The 19,597-nt window shown below is 55.7% G+C and overlaps 2 long non-coding RNA genes across 4 annotated transcripts; one reads left to right on the top strand and one right to left on the bottom strand.

Moving 5' to 3' along the window:
- Nucleotides 1–657: 657 nt before the first annotated feature.
- On the bottom strand, nucleotides 658–18,607 carry LOC309870734. 2 transcript variants are annotated; one of them, XR_014314780.1, is made up of 3 exons: nucleotides 18,549–18,607; nucleotides 4,606–4,695; nucleotides 658–1,143 (listed from the first exon to the last, which is right to left on the bottom strand). It is a non-coding gene; the product is annotated as an uncharacterized lncRNA (long non-coding RNA). The 2 variants fall into 2 exon arrangements; XR_014314781.1 differs by lacking the exon at nucleotides 18,549–18,607 and having other exon boundaries at nucleotides 4,606–5,334.
- On the top strand, nucleotides 3,206–8,429 carry LOC309870735. Of its 2 annotated transcripts, XR_014314782.1 has the most exons (4): nucleotides 3,206–3,330; nucleotides 4,126–4,648; nucleotides 5,696–6,012; nucleotides 6,150–8,429. It is a non-coding gene; the product is annotated as an uncharacterized lncRNA (long non-coding RNA). The 2 variants fall into 2 exon arrangements; XR_014314783.1 differs by lacking the exon at nucleotides 3,206–3,330 and having other exon boundaries at nucleotides 4,071–4,648.
- Nucleotides 18,608–19,597: the final 990 nt, after the last annotated feature.

A 19,597-nucleotide genomic window follows, 5' to 3' on the forward strand; every position in this document is an offset into this window, starting at 1 on the left:
GGTTCCCTGATGCTGAGCCTGAGGATGGAGGGAATGCAGGCGCCCAGGGAAGACTTCCCAGAGGGGCTGAAAGGAGCTGGGTTCTGAAGAATGAAGAGGAGTTTGTTGACCTGATCAGAAGGAAAGAATGTGCAGAGAGAGAACAGCATTCGCAGAGGCCCTGGGAGATGAAAAGGGGGCTATCTTGCTGGGAAACTGGAAACAGCTCTGGGCTGTGAACAGGTTCCCTTCAGAAGGTGGAGGACGGTGGGCCCGCCCTGAGTGTCTTTCCCGGTAAGCGCTTAGTGGGAGTGAAGCGGGAGAGAGGCAGAATCTGACTGTGGGTTGGGAAGAGCCCTTGGGAGGTGAAGCTTAACCTCGAAACCCCGGACCACGTCTTCCAATGACCTCGCTTCCTCTAAGAAACACAGTAGAGACTTTGTCCGGGGAATTCTCAGAAAATCTCAGGGAGCACGCTGGAAGGGCTGGTTCCTGGCACCCTGGGTCCTACCAGCGAAGTGGTTTGTCCCCAAGGTTTTGTGGAACCAGGAAAGTTAGCTCTTGCCCTGCTTGAGAGACAGGGAAACCGAGATAAGGGGAGGCTGCGAGTCAGGCAGTCTGTGCCTGTGCCAGGAATAGCGTCCTGCCGCCCTGGACTCCCACACTCGGACCACACGCTTTTGATGTGGGTACAGCAGCGGCATGCATTTTCCAGCAAATGCACCTGGGTCGCCCGTGTCACCTCCAAATGTGGGCACCTAGGTGCTGCGAGGTGCCGCACCTGAAAAGCCGCCCCCCGCCTCCCCACCTTCCGAAGCCGGCAGACAGTTGTGCAAAACCTAGAGCCAGACAGGAGACCTATCCGACGAGCGCGGATGCTGGCTCTGTGCCGCTGGGGCACCGAGGCCCTTACTCTCCGAGTTCATTCTGGGTCTATCCTCTTCCACGCCTTTGTGCCATGATCTGTAGAATGAACAGCATCTCCGCCAGCACACAAAGCGCATGAGGATGGGCACACGGAAGGTGAGCGGCTTTCTTTTGCGGGATAGACCCGTCTGGACTGAGGCTGCTTGAAATGGAAAGGGGACGGAGGTGCGGCTTTGACCAGATCATTCCGAGGTCGGTGGTGCTTCCCGAGGGCTCACCTCTCTGCGGCTCACAGATCTGTGGAAGAACAAATCCTGGTCAGCTCATTGTCATCCCTCAGCAAGGTCCAGAGCTGCTCCAGCCAGCAGGTATGGAGGGCAGGCCACCAGAGCGGGGACTCCCAGAGCTGGCCCCTGCCCATGCACAGTGGGGCTGGTCAGCCACCCCAAGAAGCAGGGGTTTCGAAAGCCAGGGTTTTCTTGTTTTCTGGGCCCTGTGACTCTTTGGAAGGGAAAAGCTAAAGCATCGCTTGGCAATTCTGTTCTCAGTCCAAAGGCACGTTGCTTTGGAAAGTGGTCAGATTCTGCATTTGCTGATTGTTAGAGTCCAAAAATATGGCCATGGAGGAAAGGGAGGGATGCATTTTAGGATTTAAGATATTTTCTCAGACACCTTTTAAACATGATGATAGCCCGAAATATTAGTGGCTTGTGGATCTTCTGCTCGACAAAGAGCTTCTACGGCTGGGCCTGCATGTACCAGACATTTCTGGGCAGCTACAACTTTCTGCTCCCATCACTCACCAGCTGAAAACCCTCTGAAGTGCCCCCACTGCCCTCAGATGCAAAAATTATCGCTGTCTGCATAGTGTTCAGAGAGGGCCACGCTCAGCGCTCGGCACGCATTACCTCACTTCGGTCTCAAAACAGTTGGAAAGGGGCACTTGGGTGGCTCAGTTGGTTAAGCCACTGCCTTCAGCTCAGGTCATGATTCCAGGGTTCTGGGATCGAGTCCTGCATCGGGCTCCCTGCTCAGCAGGCAGCCTGCTTCTCTCGCTGCCTCTGCCTGTTTGTGTGTGCTCTCTCTCTTTCTCTGACAGACAAATAAATAAAAATCTTAAAAAAAAAAGTTGTAAAAGAAAATATCATTAAACCCATGATACAGATGAGAAAACAGAGGCTTAGCACACAGACGTGTCTGAGCTTATCACCCTGTATGTTGTTAGAACCGGGATGAGCCCCAGGTCCCACAAGGCCATGCCCAGCCGTCCCCCACCACCAGTGTAACCTCTCATCTTTCTCCCTCCCCTTCATCCAATTCCCATCCTGGATGAAATAGTCCCCACCTCACTCGCTACTCCACTGAGCCCCTCCCCACTCCTCCCCGGCCTTCCCCAGCCTCCCCCGCCTGCCAGCCCAGGTCAGATCAGGGAGCTTCTCCAGAGGAGGCGGCCTCCTTGCTGTGGAGCATGTGTTTGGGCTCTGGGCACCTGGTGTCCCCTTGCTGTGTCCCGCTCAGAGTCTGGTACCCATGAGGGGCGCGGCAAATGTGCATGGGAGAAGCAACTTCATTCTGCACTGGCGGGGGCGGGGTGGGGCTGGTACAGTTTTCCTTCTTTGCAACCCACATCAATGAAGAAATTAGTAAAATTTACTGATAATGCCATGCTTGAATGCGAGACAGGACCACCTGCGGAGCCAGGTGGAAGCCCAGACTGCCCGGGGTTGGGTTGGAGGTTTTGCATTTCACCCAAGCTCCCAGGTGTCCCTGCTGCTGGTCCCGGCCTCACCCTGCCACCCACCAATGCCCACTCCCTGCTCCTGAGCCCACCCCCGAGCAGAAGCCTTCCAGACAATCAGGACACTTAACTAAACGCTAGTGAACATTTGGGGCCTCTTCAAACCCCTGGCCCACAGCACAAAAACAATGAATGGACCCATTCGAAGTTTTCTATCTGAAGGAGTCATTCGTTATAGTGGGGGGTTTTCCTCTGCATTTTTAGAAATGCCAGGAAATATAGTTTTCAGTGTGACTACCACAGCCGCATGTGGGGCACAGCAAGCTCACCACAGTCAGAGCTCCAGGAGGACCTGGGGCTCCCCGGGAAAGGGGCGACGCTCAGCCTAGGGTAACACTCTTAACTAAAACACAAGACCATTTATTTTGGCTTTGGCACATACAAAAAAAAAAAAAAAAAAAATTCCCTCCTACCACACACGCGCGTGTACGCACGCACACACACACAAACCAGCTTTCGGTTCACAATGAATGCGTGGGTCTTTTCTGTGTCTCTGTTGCTGGGGCCAGGGGAAGGCCCCGGGGGACAGGGGTGGGGCCGTCCCCACGCGCAAGAGGGACAAGTCCCCTGCACATCAGACCAGCACCCCACTGGCCCGGCGGGTGAATCACGAAGCCCGCGTCCTTTCCCAGTGACTGTAGCTCTCGGCACTGACTGAAAAACCAGTTAGCAGCTGCAGGAAATGGGTAAGAGCACTGACCACAGATAAACCGTAGGACTGCACAGAGCAGCGGCAGCTAGACTCTGGGACAGGAAGCGGCGCTGTCAGGCCGCAGCCCCACACCCGCTGGCGGGGCACTCCCGGGGCCACTGGGGGCTGTGCACCCCGATGATGCTTCGGCGGCAGCTGGATGGGGGTCAGCAAGTGCAGAACGCGGCCCGCCAGCCGGGCATGGGCCCCCAGCACCCCACCCTGTGGGGGGAAGCAGTGGTCAGAGGAAGAAAAACACCAAGAAAGCCCCAGGCTTGGGAGTTCCAGAGGCTTCTGTCATCAGCAAGGGCGGGGGTGGTTTCTGATCGTCAGGCCTGGGCTGTGCACCAGGGATCAAGTCAGCTGCTGCCCCCACGCCCTCCGGAACAGGGTCCCTGCAGCCCCAACAGCCAGATACCAGGAGGAGAGGCCCAGGCCCCATGGAGAATACGCGGCGGGAGTCACTGCCTGTCCAGGCTACAGACCTGCGGTTTTCAGTTACGCCCCCAGCTTTTTAGGCAACTTAAAGGACAGAGCCTGTGACGTTCATAGTGACAGAACATCCTCGCCAGGCACCGTCAGCTCCTTCCATCCATGACCCCATTTAATGTGCACAGACCTCCTAGGAAGTAGGTCAGACTGTCCCCCACTTTACAGATGAGCAAACTGAGGCTCCGGGAGTTAAGTACACTGGGCCCTGGGCCGAGATGTCTGTAGGGGGCAGCGCCCAGACTCACAACCTGATGCAGCATCTACAACCCACGCCAGGCTCGATATCCTGTATCCACAGGGAGCCCCGAGGTGTGGAAGCGAGGCAAAGACAGTAGGGGAGGGGAGCTTCGAGCTGAGCGCCTGTGGTCAGCCTTGGGAACACCCCTCCAGGGCCCAGGCCGGACACTGGCCCAAGCAGCCTGGTGAGACAGGGCCCAACCCCTTGGCACCCCAAAACAGACCCAGGGGTTCTTCCCAGGACCTCCAGTTCAGGGTGGTGACCCACTAGCCCCTTGCTTGTCTGTGCGGGGCTTCCTGAGAAGCAGCCTCAGGGGGAGCGGCTCCGCGGAGAAGAGCTGCCTTGAGCCCTCCTGAGGCCTTCCTCAGACTCTCCCCCTGCAGGCAGCACCGCTGCTGCGGCAGGAGAGGGGGCTCACTTCCAGTCTCTGAGGAGCAGCTAGGCGCACCGGCCCCTCTGGCAGGAGCGGCCCCCTCTGCTGGCACCGGGGGCCACCTCTCAGGGTAGCAAGACAGGAGTTCAGCTGGGCGACTGACTCACCCTTGTTCCTGGAACCGTCTGAAGGCGGGAGAGGATGCTGTGGGTAGGTTCTAACTGTATCATCTGGGCTGGGGCCGGTAGCAGATGGTCCTTACAAAAAAAAAAAAAAATACTTCCATGTGGGCTTAAAATAGCGCAGCGCTCACCATCAGCTGAATGGGGAAATGTACGGGCCGGTCCGTCACGTGGGGGTGGGCGCGGCCGCTGCAGGTTGGGACACAGGCTCCGGTTCCTCCAGCCCGGAGGGCAGAAAAGGGAAGCCTTGGCACCCGCCGTCTGCCTGGCCTCGTGTTAGGCAGGTGGTGTACGCAGCCCCGTGACCGTCCTGAGCCCATGTGACCCAGGGCCTCAGAGAGGACCTTGAGCCTGAGACCCACGCAGCTGGCAGCATGCGAGCAGAAGGCAGAAGTGAGCCGGGGGCCTCCCGGGTCGGCCCTGGAGCAAATCTCAGACCTGCCACTCACTCTCCGTGGGCCCGGGGCCGCCCCTTTCTTCCCCTCGGCTTACTTCTCCCCACAACGGCGCGAACAGAGCAGCACCCCGCGGGGCGGCGGAGGGTCTCCGTGCCCAGGGCCGCCGTCTCCAGAGGAGCTCGCAGCCAGCAGCTCCCTGAGACCTGAGGGAGCCTGTGGCCTTTCTCCCCTTTTTCGAAAACTCCTTTGTGTCCTTATTTAAACCATGCTGCGTTCTGGCGAGTCGAAGTGGCAGCTCTGAATGTCTGGGTCTAACATCCCACCCCGTGGGCTGGCGCCATGAGCTCTCGGAGTGGAGGGGACAGGGAACCACAGGAAAAGGGCCCCAGGCTGCATGCCACGCGGGGAAGGTGCCTTGGGACCCGCTCCTGCCATCCCCTTAGAGCACCCAGGTGGCTCCGAGGGAGGAAGACCTTCCATGGGCAGAGCAGGTGGGGACCCTCCAAGGGAGCCGGGAGGCCCTCGGGTTGCTCGTCCGACCCGGGAGTCTCGCCTGAGATGGAGGGTTTCTGCAGAGCTCGCCTCGGGGTCCCTCGGGAGTGAACGGGGAGCTCTGCCGGAGACTGAAAAGTAGCTCTGATTGGTGCCAACTCTGGGGACATCCGCGCTCCCCCCAGGGCCCGTGCGGTCCCTGCCGTGGAGCCAGGGAGCTGCTCCGTCCAGCGCACCCGGCGAGGACCAGAGCGGCGCCCCCGCGAGACGCCCGCGGCCCGCAGGTGACGTGAAGACGCGCCGGCGCGTCAGGGGCCTCTGTGGTTAACTGTCCGCGAGAGCCCCCTGGTTCCCGGCCGCGTGGCCGCGGGCCACTCACACAAGCAGCCGGGCCTTCCGCGTGGCGCGAGGGCGGCCGCGGTAGCAGCCTCGTCAGAAGGGCCGTCGTTCTGTGGTGATGCTCTCGGCGCAGCGAGCTGGTACCAGAGGCGGCGGGACTGAGGTCAAGCCCGTGGCTCTCCTGGCCGGCTCGGGGCTGGAAGGGGCCTGCCGGAACCCCGTGCCCCAAGTCGAATCCGCACGCACCGCCCTGAACCCCACATCCCCACCCCCCGACGCCGCTGTCTCTCTTCCCTCCAGCGCTTCATCAAAGAGCCGCCGGGCGGCCGCCGCTTCCTGTCCTTCAGCCCACATGGCCACCGCTGCCCCTTCAAGCCACCGCGTCAGCTCCTGCCAACGTCACCAGTGGCCCCGCTTTCCGAGTCCAAGACACATTTCTCAATCATCCTCTTACTCAATTTTCCAGCACCACGAGGACCTGCTGGCCTGACCCCTCAGCTTCAAGGACGTGCGTGTCCCTTGGCTCCTGGGACAGCTCCAGCTCCAGCTGCCCCTCCCCCCTCCCGATGCTTTCCTCTGCCTCTTGGCCCGGATCGTCTCTCTCTCCCAACATCGGGGCACCACCGGCCTCGACGGGGCCACGTCTCCCCTTCACCCTCTCTCTAGGCAAGCTCGCCCACTCCCACTGCCTCGGCTGCCCTGGGTCCACCCACCTCTCCCAGACACCCTGGCGGGGCTTCCCCTGCACCCACAGCGGCAAGTCCACCCCACACGCACCCCCCTCACTGTCGCAGACGGGCCTCAGGTTCAACTCGTCCCAAACGGAGCTCCTGAGCCCTCCCAGACCAGCTCTGCTCCCGAGTCTGCAACTTCCCGAATGCCCACGGCCGGCGGCTCGGTCACCGCCCTCCCTCCTGCCCCAGACGGACCTACCCTAAGGGGCTTCCCTCCCGGCGGCTGGCAAAGCCACCTGCACTGTCTTCCCTCTTCACCCCCGCCCCCCGCGGAGCCAGCCCCATCTCTGGAACGGAGCAGGGCCACGGCCACCGAGGGGTCCCTCCGCCTCCACCCAGCAGCCTCCAGGGCTGCAGAGCCGTCCACATCTCAGATGCGGCCAGGTCACCCTCACTCCCACAGAACACCCTCGGGTGCACAGCAGAACCCCAACACCCCAACGTGGCCTCCTAGGGCCTGCAGGCGTGACAGCCTCAGCCCTCGTCTCTCGCGCCCGACCCCGTCCCTCTCTCCTCTCGCTCCCTCTCATCCCCCCTCTCCCCTCCCCATCTGCCCCCCTGCCCGGGCCCTCCCCTCCAGAGCCCTCTTCCTCCCCGATGTCCACCCAATGCCCCATTCACGCTTCCGATTCCATCCTAATCACCGCTGTCTCAGGAAGACCTTCCTTCCTCCCCGTGCCCGCCTCTGCCCCTCCCACGCGCCCACGGGCCGCGTCTCCTATTACCACCCCCCCCCCCCCGACCTCCCTGCACCAGTGTCTTCGCAGCTGTTAATAAGTTTGGGATTATTCTCTTATTTCTGTGGTTAACATTTCTCTCTCCACTGGGCTGGTCGTCCCGAAACCCAGGGGCCCAGCATTTGGCCCAGTGGTGGATCAGGGTAACGCTGTCCCCCCCGGGGGCCCTGTCTGTGAGCCGTGGGAGGGCCTGTCCCACCTACCACATGCCGTGGCACTCCCAGCCCTTGTGGCAGCAGGAAAGGCCCCTCCACACAGCGCGGGCGCCGGACCCCCGGCCTCCTCTGGCGGGACTCGACAGTGAGCCTGGAGACGGTCGCCTCGTGGCCTGCCCAGAGCTCGGGCGCAGGCCCACCGTCAGCCCCGCTTGTCATCTCACCATCCATGGCGCTCGAGCCACAGGACGACAAGGTCCAACCTCACTTCACCACGTGCCGGGAGAAGCTGCTGGTACCTTTCCTCTGCTCGTCACCATCTCTGCCTTCTCCCTCCCTGCTGCCGAACGTCCACGCAGGCCTGCCCAGCCAGCGGACTGCCGGGAAGAGCCGAGCTCCCGTGCACACGCCAGGAAGAGCGGGCACGGCGGGGCGTGGGGACCGCCTGAGGTCCAGGCGCTGTGCCGGACTCCCGCTGCCTGGCCCTTCCCCGGCTCTCGGCTGTGCGCTTCCTCTGGTGGGATGAGCCTCTTTGCCCACCATCCAAATCCCACTCACTTCAACCAGATCTGGTGAACTTCCACCGAGCGGGCGGAACTCACCTCGGGCTTCGTGCTCCGTGCATGCAACAGACGTCTGCCAGGCACACCCTCTGTGTCATCGCGACCACCCCAGCAAGGACATCCACGGCCCCCCTGGCCGACGTCTCCCACCGCCCATGTGTGTATGGCCCAGCTCGGACCTCGTCTGTGCTCGTCCACTGGGTCAGTATAACAGGATTGCTTCGGGGTACCTGGGTGGTGCAGTCCGGGAAGCACGACTTTTGACTTCAGCTCAGGTGATGATCTCAGGGTCCTTGGATCAAGTCCTGAGTCAGGCTCTGTGCCCAGCGCGGAGTCGGTTTGTCCCTCTTTATCTGCCCTCCCCTGCCCACACTTGTGTGCACACACCGCCCCCCTCTCTCTCTCTAAAACAAATAAATAAAATCTTTTAAAAAAGGATGGCTTCACACCTGTTCTGTGCTAGGACAACGCTTGGCCCTGATCACACAGTAACTATTAATTCCACATGTCCCTGGCCACAAGGAGGCTCATCTCTGAGCCTTTTCCTTCCTCCTCTGCCTGCTCTCTTTAATCCCTCATCCCCCTCTTGTCCATGCACTCTGTGGAGTCCTGGAGACACCTGTGAGTTGGGAAGAGTTTCTATAGCTGAGACAAGTCACAGGGTTTCAAATGGAAAACAAGGATGCCACAGACACTGGGAGCGGGAGAGGCTAGTGTGGGTAGAGCAGCACCCTGGGATCACAGGAGCCATTAGCCTCGGGTCCATCCTTAAAGGGTGGACAGTAGCCCAGCAGTAGCTGATACTGACTCAGTCCTAACAGCGTTCTGATCACCGTATCGGGACCGTTTCCTAACCCTCACGGTCGCCCCACAGCAGCTGTTCATTCACTCGCATCGTGGAGACGATGAAACTGAGACACACAGAAGTCACTGGCTTAAGGTTGGGCAGCTTGTAAACAGCTGAGCCCAGACGTGAAGCCACACAGCCTGGCCTCCTCCCACGGCGCTCTTCGACACCACCGAGAGGTTTCAGGTGTACGAGCTATCCACGGCTGTGGAACAAGCGTCCCCACACTCAGCAGCCTGACAGATCAGTTTGTTGCCTTGCCACTCCTGCGGGTCAGGAATCTGGGGGTGGCACAGCTGGGTCCCTGGGCCGCCAGCCTCTCTGGAGCTGCCGTCAAGATGAGAGGCCATGGTGGGCACCGGAATGACTCAGTGGGCTAAGTGTCTGACTCTTGGTTTTTGGCTCAGGTCGCGATCTTGGGGTCATGAGATCAAGCCCTCCCCATGGGGCTCCCCGCTGAACAGCGAGTCTGCTTCAGATTCTCTCTCTCCCTCTGTGCCTCCCACTCTGTCTCTCTCTCTCTCTCTCAAATAAACAAATAAATCTTAAAAGAAATAAAAACGACGGGAGCCCGCGACAGCTCAGGGAGACACCGGGGGAGACGGAGCTCCTGGATCTCTCTCGTGGCTGCCGGCAGGCCTCGGTCTCAGCCAGCTGTTGCTGGAGACCTCACGTCCTTGCCTCATGGGCGTCCCCACAGGTGGCTCATTCCACAAAAGCCACTCCTCTCAGAGGAAGGGAACAGAAGAGAGGGACAACAGGACTGAGGTCGGTTGACTTGTAGTCCAGTTGTCTGCTATCTGTTCATGAGAGGCAAGTCGTCAGGGTCCAGGCCACACCCCAGGGAAGCAGGTGGCATGAGGACAGGGACCCCGGAAGCGGGGGCTGCGGGCCTCCTCCCGGGCTGCCCACCGTGTCCGACTAATAGAGGAGACGGGCACCCATGAACAAGTGGGGCATAAGCTCATTACCTGTCCTTTGGTTCCTTGCCCCAGAAACCCTGTGTGTTCCTAAGACTAAGAGCCTCGAAGTGAGCTTGATTCCCAGCCTGAGAGAATTCTTCCTCCTGTTCCTCCCAGAAACTAAGTGCCAAAGAAGATGAGCGCTTCTTAAAGATCAGTGGCGCGCTTGGCTATGTGAGGAAACACAAGTGTATTCCGCGGGTGCTGGGCTAAAAACCTGGCGGCAGCTTGGGCTCCTGCCCCCCTCGCCATATGACTTCCACTGGTCCCCCTAGAGCTTCTTCCTTCATCTCCTAATGAAGAGACACCCCAGTGGCTCCAGGGCTAGGGTTTCTCCTTCAATCACTTTCAAGCATCACCATCAGCATCACCTTCTTAGAGCCCCAATGCATACAGTCCCCGTCCCCACTCGAAGACCCTCTGTGGCTCCAAACTCAGTTCTGGAGTTCCAGACCTCGAATTCTGCAGCCCCAACCTGCTCCCCACACAACTCCTTTGCTTGGGTTACGTGGGTCCATGTGCCTTGAATCGTCCTGCTTCCATGTCTCCACTCACCTCACCTCCTAATCCTTGCATGTTTTTCCTGCTCCTCCTCACCCACTCACATCTTGGCCATCCTTCAAGTTCAAGTTCATGCTCCATCTTCTCAACGAACCTCTCCAAGACCACTCCAGCCATCCAAAGCTGGACTTGGCAGGAGGCAGCCACATGTGTTCAGAGGGATCAGCTAAATAAAAGTACTTGTCAAAGTAAGCAAACTACTCCAAGAAAGTTGTCTGAGTTTTCCTCCCTAAACCTACAGCCCTGTCCTCAGAATCCCTACCTCTGGGTCAGCCTGGACTCAGCCTTCAGGCTCACCTGAGCCCAGAACCCTTCCGCACAAACACTGGCTACTCCCCACCCCCATGTCATAGGAAATGGCTTTCTCCCGGCCCCGCACACCTCCCGCTGCCCAAACATTCCCAGTTACACGGAACGCTTCCTTGTGGAGCCGCGTCTCCTTCATCCCTGAATGCAGAGCAGGGCGGAGACACGGTAAATATTGTCAAGGAACAAGGAGGAAGGTGAAACCCTTCATTGATTGGACTCCCTGTAAAACCCCCCACCAAAGACGCTTTACTCTCTTTATATCCTTCGTGCTCCGAAATACAAAGTCCCCTTTCCAGGTACAGATCTCACAACATAAACTCCGCCCTATCCTGATAGCGAGGAAAGCGCGGGGAGCCAGAGGTCCCCAGCGGACCACCACTTGACACGGCGCAGCTGCTGAGCCACGGAAGCTAGGTGCCTGAGGCCCCGTTTCCCAACAGTCTGGGGTGACACAGGCAGGTGCAGACAGGACAGGCCAACACGAAACTGGCCTGAGTCGGCGTGGCCCCCGCGTCCTCTCAGGAGTGCTTCCCACTGCCCGGCTGCGGCACGCGACACCCACATTGCTCACTGCACATTCTCTCTTGAACTTCACATTCTGCTGTTCTCTTTTTGCACGTTGTTCAGAAATAAACGCTGGTGCCCACATTACATTTTGTTTGAAATAGCCTGCCGCAGGGGGGACTTGCCCAGGGCTCTCCGAGCCACGCCGGACGGGGTCCGGGCCCTTCACATGGAAGGCAGAAGTTCCAGCTGCTGCCAGTTCACCAGTAAGGCGCGTGGAAGTCCACTCCAGCTCCCAGCACAGCCTTCGTCAACTGGGGGCCTTGAAAGGAGCCTCTTAACTGTTCTCGACTAAGGCTGGCTTTTCCAAAAAGCGCCTTATGTCAGACTTTTTGGTCTCAGGACCACTTCATACTCCTAAAACTTACTGAGCATCCCTAAGGAGCTGGCGTTCGCATGAGCTGTATTTGCGAAGATATTTGCTATACTAGAAATTTAAATTGAGACAATTTTTTTGAACACTTTTCAATTTGTATCAAAAACCACAATACAGATTCATTACATATTGGTGTAAATTTCACATTTTAAGAGAAATAACTATTTTTTCAAAGCAAAAATATCAGTGGGCAGAACGGCAACCCTTTGTATTTTCCGAGGCTCCCTGAAGGTCTGAATTAGGGGAGACCGCTGAATCCCCCCTTCCTGCTTCTGCTTTCAATCTGTGCGTCTTACTGTTTTAGTTGCGGTATATGAAGAAAACTCAGCCTCAAATATGTAGTTGGAAAAGAGAGAACGACTTTGTAACAGGCTCTTCCGATCACTGGGGCTGTTCTCTTTTATACTACACCAAAACTCAACAAATTTTTCTCTCTTAAAGGTTGGCTGTGATATAGAACCTGAAACCATATTAATTAATTCTGCAAACACTGTTGCATTGAAACCCACTATCATGCACTTTGAATATTGTATTTTTACCTCTTCATGAGTGCAACAAAACACATGGGTCATTTGGAAAATATTGATTCACTGGGCTGTGCCGATCTAATGATACGTTGACGCATTTCACGATACAACCTCCGGAAATTGTAGCATTAACATAACCGCTGACCTCACTCAGGAAGCCATCAAGCTCACAGGAGTGGATACCAGTTTTCTAAAATTCTAATTTTCGCTTGGAAGTTTCAATTTTACAACTGGCAACAAATAGTGTCAGTTATTTTTTTTGAAGAAACAGTCTCGCTTCATTTATTTTCAAGAAAATGTCTTGAAAATCAGATTGTGATCCGGATCACCGAGTATGTCAGTCAGTCGTCCTTCCAGAAGCAACACGCCGCGCGGAAAGCCTGGATGAGAAACCCAGCCCCTTGCCAATGACCGGTGACATCTGGCCATGTGAGCGGAACTTGATTTGTACCTTGGAGGCAATTGTACTTAGTGGGAAAAAAAGGTTTTTTACAATGTTCGCAAACATTTCTGTTAATATAGCCAATGGATCAATGGTGATCTTAAAAGAAATGTTACAGTTTTTCATGGAATTGAAACCATTTTGATCATTTCATTCTCCTTAATTTAGTGATATTTTTAGAAGTCAATATAATGTTTCCTACACTCGTGGTTTTTTTCCTGTCTGAAGTGTGGGAGAATGACAAGGGAGGTACGTGTGGCCACGGACCCTGGTGCCAGCCTGGTGCCAGGCTCTCGGCATTGGAATCCTCGCTCTGTCGCTGCTTAGCCATGTGGGCAGGACAATTTCCAGTGGCTCTATGCCTCAGTCTCCTCATCTGTGTAATGGAGCAATAATAAAACCCCTGCTGGATAGTAACTGTGAGGACCAAGCAAGCTCTTGACGATGTCACGGTCACTGGAGGCACGTCAGCTGCAGCCCAGGGCCCCGCACTTGGTGGGAAAGCCGCCACCCCTGGCTGGCTTCCCCACCCACCCCAAGGCAGCATGGCCCACCTCAGGTGACAGCATGTCCAGGAATCCAGAAGAGTTCAACAGCAGACAGCCCTCCTGTGTCTCTCCTCTTCCCGTCCATGAGGGGTGACAAGAGTGAGGAGAGAAAGGCCCAGCCACAGGCCCCAGTCCCCGAGCCCTTCAGTCTGGAAGCCTGACAGGGCCAGGAGAAGCTGGCGGCACAAGGGTGCCCAGGACCCTGTGATCCAGGTTATCTGCCATCATCCCCCTCCGACGTGGGCACGTGTCACAGAACAGGCGGCCTGGGGACTGTCCACAGGACAGCTCTGGTCCAGCAGAGGGGGTGACGCAGGAGTGACCTGGGGGGAACGGAGAGAAAGCTCCCACCACAGGAGGCAGGCTTCATGCCCAGAAGGCGGCGCCCCAGCCCACCCAACCCAGGGAGGGCCTCTTCACGTAGGAGCGGGAAGGGGCTCTCCCCCAGGTGGGGACCCAGAGCAGAGCAGGGGCAGATCTCCTCCCCCGAGGTACAGTGTTTGGCCGAGGGTAGAGGACAGGCTGCTGGCCATCTTCACCTCAGTCGCTCAGTGAGGAGTGGAGTCAGCCCAGGTGACTCAAGTAGGAAGCACCTGAGAAACAGGGGATAATGCCTAGAACTAAAGCACAAGCACGCACGTGAACGTGGGATCTGGGCAGCCACACAGCCCCTCACTCCCTGTCCAGGAGACCCTTCAGCTGTGCTCTTACCCAAGAAAGTCCTGTCCTACCCGAGGCTTCACTCGTGAAGAACTTAGGTGACCCTCACCTTGCAGGATCTTAGACCCTGTCTGAATTTCTTTCGCAGAGATCTTTGTCAACATCGCCTAAGACTATTTTCCTACTGAATGGGAGAAAATACTACAAGTCGTATATCTGACAAGGGGCTGATACCTGAAATATATAAAGAACTCAGGTAACTCAATAGCAAAAAAACAGAAAAACAAAACAAAAGGAAAAGAAAAAAGAAAAAATCCAGTTAAAAATGGGCAGAAGATCTGCATAGACATTTTTCCAAAGAAAACCTACAGATGGCCAGCAGGGACCAGAGAGATGCTCAACATCACTCATCATAATGGACATGCAAATCAAAGCCACAGTAAGGCATCACCTCACATCTGTCTGAGTGGCTATTATCAAAAAGACTAGAAATAACAAGTGTTGGCAAGAGTATGGTGAAAAGAGCACCTTGAGCCCTGCGGGTGGGATTGTAAGTAGGTGTGGCCACTGCAGAGAACAATATGGGGTTCCCTCAAATAATTAAAATTCAAGCTCCCCTATGATCTAGCAATTCCCCTTTCTGAAAATTCATCCAAAGGAAATGAAATCACCAGCTTCAAAAGTTGTACCCCCATACTCTGCAACATTTATTTACAATTGCTGAGACACGGAAACCAGCCGGTGTCCACCAATGGATGAATGGGAAAGAAAATGTTGTCTACCTACAGAGTGGGATGTTATCCAGTCATGAAGAAGAATGAAATCTTGCCATCTGCCCCATGAATGGACCTCAAGGGCATTATGCTAAGTGAAACAAGTCAGACAGAGAAAGAGAAATGATCTCTCTTACAGGTGGAATCTTGGAAAAAAATTAATGTAAGCTCATAGAGAACAAATGAGCGGTTACTAGAGGTGGGGGGTAGAGAGTAGGAGAATTGGGTGACCTGGTTTTGGTATTTCATTTGCTTGTTTAAATAAATTGAGAGGAGGAAAAAACAGAGCCTTCGCCTCAAGAATCTGACACTATAGTTGGGAGAGACAGATAACGAACAATAAACAGAATAGTAAGTAATTATATGATATGTTTGAAAGTGCCATAAAAATCTATAAACACAGCCACAAAGATTAAGAGTTTGCAGTTTTAAATGTGGGAAGGCTTTACTGAGAAAATGACATTTAAACAAAGATGTGTAGGAGGTGAGGAAGTTGTCTGTGTGAGTATCTGGGGAAGAACCTTCCAGAGGGAGGGACGGCCTGTGCCAAAGCCCGTGGGGGACGTTTATCTGACCAGAGGGAGAGCAGAGAGGTCAGTGGACCTGGAATGAATTAGCAATGGGGAGAGAATGGGGGGGGGGGGGAGTGACACGGCACCCAGGACATTGTCAGGGCTTCACCTCCACTCACAGATGAGTGAGATGGGAGGGCAAGGGCGCTGGAGAGTCTCAAGCCCAGGAGTTGTAAGAGGAGGGTCTGGAGGCCATCACTGAAATAGCCACAGCCAGGGGCGAGAAGAACGATGAGGACGCAGCTTCAGTCACCAAGACCACGGAACATGGCGGCACCGGCCAGGTGGCAACAGGATAGGTGGTGGGAAGCGACTAGAACCTATACATGGTTTGAACATGGGATCGGTGGGATTTTCTGGCTCTTTCCATTTGGGGAGAATGCATTCACTTCGGGGTTAGTCCAAGTCAAAAAAAAAAAGTCATTAACAATCACATATACTCATATTAAAACAGTATCCCAAAAAAACAATAATGATGTTATTTTTCACATCACGTTGACAAAAATAGACACGGAGGAGCACATAGAGAAAGAAGTGCCATTATGCCATCACCAGAGTGGAAATTGGGGTCTTCTTCCTGAAGAAGGACTTACGGAGTCTGTCAACAGGTTAGACGGTTCGCGCTCACCCGGCGCTCCATTTCCTCTCGCCTGCCGCACAGAAACATCCGCAGATGCCCAAACGGGCCAGAAAATGTTCACAAAAGGACATTCGCGCGACCACAGTGTCTACAAGAATGACCAACTGAAATTAACCCACGTGCTTATCGGTAAGAGATCGGCCAAGTCGGCTGTGGGCAGACACACGGCGGGTTACGACACGCGCTTTGAAATCCTGAGGGAGATGCGCACCTACGTCTGGTAAGAGAAAGGCCTGGGAGGCCCCCTGAGTGCTCGGTAGGAATTAGCTCCAGGAGAAGGCGGCTTGAGCAATTAGAATTAGAGGAGAATTATGTCCTTTTTGTCCCAGGTCATACCTCATTGTTCCTTCCCTTACAGAGTAAATCCATGCATGATATGTGTATTATCGATATATGCTTTTTTTTCTTTTTTAAGATTTTATTTATTTATTTGACTGAGAGAGAGAGAGAGAGGTGCAAGCAGGGGGAGCGTCAGGCCGATGCCCTTTTCCACCATGTGCTGAGAGGCTTGGGAAGTTTTATACCAGACGCCATTAGCCTGGAGATCAGAGCAGCCACGAGCACACACAAAATAGGGAGAAAGTCCAGACAGTCTCTGAAGTGAGTCCCATAACTAAAGGAGACTGTGCTTTAGAGCAGAGAACCTTTTAGCCACAGAAACCCAGAAAAACAGGGGGCCAGAAGAGAAGTAGTTCTGTCTCAGGAATGGGTTTTAACTCTCTGGTCCCCGTGGCCGGCACCCCCCCACCCCCCCGCAACAAAGATCGGGGAGAAAAATGTACAGAAGCCTAATGTCACTAAGCATTCAAATCTGCTCCCCTGCTCCAGGGCTCTGATCCCACAGTCACCAGGCAACCATCGGATTAAGGAGTTGGCCAGGTAGATTTCCCCACACAGACGGGGGAAGCAGAAGACGCAGCTCTCTGGACCCTTGGACAGATGGGGTTCTCACTGCCAACTAAGAAGCCGACATCCAGCATAGACATCGGTGCTGGGAGCGTGGCTAATGTGAGTCTGCCCCAGAGAGAGGGATCTGGAATTTGGTGCACAGCCAGTCCAGCACTCCCCTCATGGGGGACTGTGAGAGTTTGCCCACCGCCTACACACGGACTGCTGGGTGGCCTTCCACACAGCTGTCATCCAAGCTGAGCTGGGTGCTCGGTGACACGCCGTAGCTGTGGGGACGAGGGGGGTGCCACTGGGTCCGTGTCGGTGGGATTCTGTGCAGTTGACTGGCCATCACCTAAGCCAGCTGGCATGAGGGTAGGGTCCGTGTCTGGATAGGTACCCCCAGATGGCAATCTTCTTTCCCTCCCCATCCCTACTAGAAACAGTCTCAGGAAAGGCACGAGGCAGCCCCAGGCCAGTGTCATGCGTTTCTTGACTCCCAAGAAAGGAGTCCTCGGTACTGGGCAGGAAATCACATCCCTGGGGCAGGGCTGGCTCCCAAGAGGGTCTCCATCCTCCACCCATGATCTCTGCATCTGTGGTCAGGGACAAAAAGAAAGAGAAGGGGACCTGCTCTGGATTCTGGAGGGAGTGGCTGCCTTCAGGGCTGTGCTGAGTAAGGAGAAGAGAAACCACTGGAGGATGACTGCAGAGGATGCCCGAGCTGGCGCCTGAGAAGAAAGTTCGAGAGGCAGTGTCAGGGACCGCTCACGGCTGGGCCCTGGTTAAAAACCACGACGGACAGCTCTCGGGACAACAGTGAGATGCCATTCCCCATTAAGTAATGAGCGCCACTTCCTGAAACTTGGTTCCTCCTGTTCTCATAAGCAGGGGCATTTTTTTTTTTCTCATTCAAAAGAGACAAAATACAGAAAAATCAAAAATAGATGCAGAAGCCATGAAATGCCAAGATGGGGATTTGCATCTGCTCAAGGTGACGCATGGGCAGGCCAGGTCCAAAGGGACCAGGAGACCCGGGAATACACGTCTCTAGAGCAGGACATGAGGGTGCTCTCACGGCGACACCTGTCACCCCACTGATCGCCAGCATTGACCGGGCTGATCTGGCTGACTAGGTGGGTGTCTCCCCCTCCCCTTACCACTCCATAGGTGTCCCTCCCAAAGCTGCTTGGAGGGAGAGGGTGACCTTCCCCGAGAGAGGAGGACCCTTCTGGGTTCAAGGGTACAAGAGTACCTGTGCTCCCCTTCTAGAACCTCCCAACAAGCTCCAGACTTAGGAGAGTGTCCGGTAGTCAAGCTTCCACATGGGGTAGGAGAGCGTGGGGTAGTCAAGGTTCCACGACTCTAGACACATTCAAATGAAACGTGGCGAACCCCTCGCCCTGCGACTCCAGCTGTCTCCAAGGTGCTAGAAGCCTGGAGCCCAGTCTGCCCCACGTCCAGCCCTCTGTCCTGACGCCTGAGGGCCTGGGCTCCGGCTCACTCACATTCACATCTCAGCACCCATCCTCCCCAATCAAGGGACCCTCAGGGCACAGCAGGCCACCCGGGAGCCCTTGTCATGTTGAAATGACCTCAAGGCCCACTACAGATTCTGCTCATTGTGGGATTTTTTTTTTCCCTAATCACCTTCAATTCTTGAAAAATTCTCGAACTTCCAACCGTGTGCTGTGCATAGATGCTGTCCCTCTAAACACACGCCCTGGTTACCCCACCTCACTGGTTCCTCTGAGGCACAAAATGAAGTCAGCTTTGGAAACCAGCCCCCCGGAAGGAGAAGACCCCTCACGAACATTTCCCAAGGGAGGGGCCTTGCTTACCTCCCACAACCATAAATCGGCAGCGAGCCGCCTGAACCATTGTGCTGTGTGCTTCCAAACAGAGGGCCTGTCACCATGGCAACACTCACATCTGTCATTACCTCAGAGAGAGAACACCTTTTAAAAGAAATCTACTTAGCAACATGTCATGTTAACTTGCATGCTTCTTACGGATTCGCTCAGGAATCCAGGCCTGAGTGCACTGGGATGAGGCCTGCCTCTGTGAACAATCCAGAAGGCACGGCCACAGCCCCAAGTGGCCTCTTCCTCGACCTGACCCCACCCGTCCTTGGAGGATCCAGGGGCCGGTGCCACCCTGAAGCCAGAGCGTACCGCCCTTGCACGCAGGGCAGGAACACAAGCCAGTCGTGAACAAAACCGCTGTCACCTTGGCATTGTACACGCCGAGTCTCTTAATCCTCGGGCCAGCCTATGCAGCAGGCGTCCCCACCCCCCAGCTACGAAGGAGCCGGGCTCGGCGCCCCTCCCCCACCCTGCAGAGCTTCTCAAGCCACACCTGGCTCCCAAAACACCATCCACACCCCGCGGATCTGCGAATTTTCCCAACGACTCAGAAAAGAGGATTTTTTTTTTTTTTATCATCTCCATTTGATAGAAGAGAAAATCATCTTGGAGAAGCAAAGATCTGGCCCAAGCTCCCTCGAGAGGACAGTACAGGTGCAGAGATGCAGGCCTGCGTCCTCGGTGAGAGCCTCGGGTTGCCCCTCTCTGGACCCAAGGACAGGCCACCCAGGACCCTCTTCCATCCGGTTTTGAAAGAAAGTCCAGCCTCTTAGACCAGCTGAAAATCTGCCCAAGCAGGCTAGTCCATTGGCTAGGCCCTCCATTCTTCCAGACCTTACATGGAACTTTCTAGAGTCTTTGAGAGAAGCAAGGACAAGGGAAGCACCTGGGAGGCTTTCACACACCAAAGTCTCCTAAGATCCTGTTAAAATGCAGGTGTCACTGGGTAGGCTGACAGTCGCCTTTCTTCCCAGCTGCCAGTCCTCGATCCCACCTTAAGGGAATGCAGACAAGGCCCCTCTGTT

The sequence above is a fragment of the Mustela nivalis genome (assembly GCF_964662115.1).
Source record: "Mustela nivalis genome assembly, chromosome: 8".
In the NCBI taxonomy this organism is placed as follows: domain Eukaryota; kingdom Metazoa; phylum Chordata; class Mammalia; order Carnivora; family Mustelidae; genus Mustela; species Mustela nivalis.